A 3325-nucleotide genomic window follows, 5' to 3' on the forward strand; every position below is an offset into this window, starting at 1 on the left:
TCTCTCTCTCTCTCTCTCTCTCTCTCTCTCTCTCTCTCTCTCTCTCTCTCCATATCATGGATTGAACCCAGAGGGGTTTAAACACTGAGCCACATCCACCCATCCCTTTTTATTTTTCATTTTGAGACAGGGTCTTGCTAAATTGCTTAGGGCCTTGCTAAGTTGCTGAGGCTGACTTTGAACTTTTAATTCTCCTGCCTCAGCTTCCCAAGCTGCTGGGATTACAGGTGTGCACCATATCATTCCAAAATGTGATTTTGGTCTATTTGGTAACCTTAAAATGCCTGGATTCTAAACAAGGGCCTTGCATGAAGAGACAAAGTAACACTATTACAAAAACCTCATTGCCTATGAACTTAAAGTTTGTATCCTTGGTCTATTTCTATTTCTATTTATTTATTTATTTATCTATTTATTTATTTTGGACACAATATCTTTATTTTATTTTTATGTGGTGCTAAGGATCAAACCCAGGGCCTCACACGTGCTAGGCAAGCGCTCCATCACTGAGGCACAACCCCAGGCCCCATTTCTATTTTTAAATGGCACTGTATGAGAGTTTATGAGTCTGTATGTGTTAGAGTTGTAGAGAAGGGTAGTTCTTAAACAATGTATAAGTTTAAAATAGTTTACTTTTGAAACACCATTAGTCAAGTAACTTCATGATTAACCTTGAGAAAATTAAAATATATATGTTCAGAACCAATTTCTTCTCAGTTCCCCAAAAGCATTTTCAGTGGCCATGCACTCTCATTTCTAGTGTCATGTCTTTAGAAACCACTTGCCACCAGGTCCATGCCTTGCAGTTATCTTCAGCTCCGTCCTTACATATGATAAGTTTTTCCACATAGAATGTTGCTAAGAGGTATTGATGAATATGTGGTTATAGTGTCGCTTTGGTTGATATCCTTCTAGGTATGAAAGCTGGGATATATATTTAATATATTTTATTGTGTTCTTGCAGCTGCTCAATACTAAATACAATGACATACACAATTTGTTGGCTTGTTTCAATATGCAAACTTCACAGAAGCCTCTGCCCGGAACCAGCAATCAGCAGGACCAGAACAACACTGCCAAAGATTCTACAAAGGCAATTCAAACAACCCTATAATTTAACTTTTATTTTTATTTAATAATGTTTGTGTACTATTTCAAATCAAAATGTAATTAGTTTAGGGACTTATGCATAATTTTGGGTGTCACTGAATGCACAAAGACAGGCAAAGGTCACATAATATTGCCCATTAGAATTGTTTTTCTGATTGACAGCTAAACCCTCCCACTTATTCAAGTTATTTACACTTTCACACATCAAACTCAAATACTGTTATTCCTTGAACCATGAAATTTGACAGGGGTTATTCCATTCTGCAAACAAATAACCATATTAGGGAGGAATACTTGAAAGCTATTTACTTTAGTCTCAATACTTACAAACTGAAATTTTGTCCAAATGACTCACCTGATAATGGGAACAGTACTAGAAATATTACAACTCTACACTGTTGGGAAGTGCTGTGATATCTATGGGTATTTTTTATTGAGCCACCATGTTTCAAGTTTGATTTCAACACTATTCTGCACAGTGCCTCAAAAAAAGTAGATGTTCAATAAAAATGACTTTAGTTCACTTATTGTTTTTTCCCTAAAGTCAAATAAGAGAATGAGTTTGGATGTCATTTCATAGGCATGAAGAGCTATTGAAATTCTCTTTTAATTTGGGAAATTAATATGACATTTTAAATGAATGATAAAGGAATAATGGAAGCAACAAAATTGATTGATTGATAGGATCTGAAATATAGTAGATGCAGTGAGAAGCACTATAAGCTCTCTAGCTACCTAAGTACTTAACTATTTATTGATTATCTATACTTATTTGTTTGGAAAGAACATTTACATGACCACTAAGAAGTCTGTGAAATAGGAAACAGGGATATATTCCATATTTATAGACAAGAAAAGTGATGTTCAAAGAACTGTGTGTTTTCTCCCAAGGACTATAAAACAACTTAGAGTTAGAACCAGAGCTTGAAGGCACAATCTACCTATACTCATTTTTTTTTAANAAAATAATAAATATATAATGACTAACTCATTCTCCTTGCATTATTTTGTTAACAATAGGAAGACTATTGTAAGACTATGTAAAGGTGGTTCAGTCTTTTCACACTCATTCATTCTTTAAAGGTTATGAAGTTAGAGGGCTAGATTGTGGCTATAAAATTGTCTCTCCATATGTTTCATACCAATTTCACAAACTTACTATGCTAGCCTTCTTCTCAGAGTCATTTTAATAATTTATCACCATCTATAGTGTTTGCACTACTGAGAAAGTGATTTTACCATAAGAAACTACATATACAGCATACAAACAGGTCAATAACCAGCTTGTTTTGATGTATGTCAGAAGCTTATTTTATCCAGGGACACAGTTTATCTGCCTTCAAAATTCTATTTTCCAGGGAATCCTACAGGCTAAATCATAACATTATTCCAGTTAGGCAAAGAAAATGACTTCAGCAACAATCTGCCTGGTTGCATTCAAAGCACATACATGTTTGCAATCAAGTTCTCCCTAATATGATACATATTTCTACCCTGTCTAAGGAAAAGAAATGTGAGATGCTCTTGTGCCTAATTGCTAGATTTAGAATCTAACATGCAATTATACATAAAGAATCAATAGGTTTTCAGGTTTGAAAATGTCAATATTAAAAAGGTTAATTTCACTTTAAAATGGTATTTAATGATTTTTGTAGTTATAAAAATAACATTTATTGCAGAAATTTTAGAAAGCATCAATAAAAATTTAAATTACCTCTAATCCCATAACCTGGTAATAACCACTCTTAATTATTTTGTGTGATATTTCAACTATTTTCCCCTTGCCTGTGTATGTGCCTGTGTATAACTGAGGTTATACTACATATACTCTTTTACAACTGTTTTATGATCATAAATACATCATGAACCATTCTACATGTTATACATATGGACCCTTAATAATTCATAATCATTTTTCAATTGGCTACATAATATTACATCATAACTTATTTAACCAATACTATATTTTTAGAATTAGGTTGTTCTGTTTGTTCTACCATTATAAATAATACTGCAGCTATCATTTGGCATATCCTTGTTTCTTTGAAATAAATTTCTCAGAAGATTGTGGTGAGGCTCACCTGTAGTCCCAGCTACTTGGGAGTCTGAGGCAAAATGATCATAAGTTTGATGTCAGCCTCAGCAACTAAGCAAAACCCTGTCTCAAATTTTTAAAAATTAATTATAATAATAAAGGGCTGGGGCTGTAGCTCAA

This window comes from Marmota marmota, unplaced genomic scaffold (assembly GCF_001458135.2).
Source record: "Marmota marmota marmota unplaced genomic scaffold, marMar, whole genome shotgun sequence".
Taxonomy (NCBI): domain Eukaryota; kingdom Metazoa; phylum Chordata; class Mammalia; order Rodentia; family Sciuridae; genus Marmota; species Marmota marmota.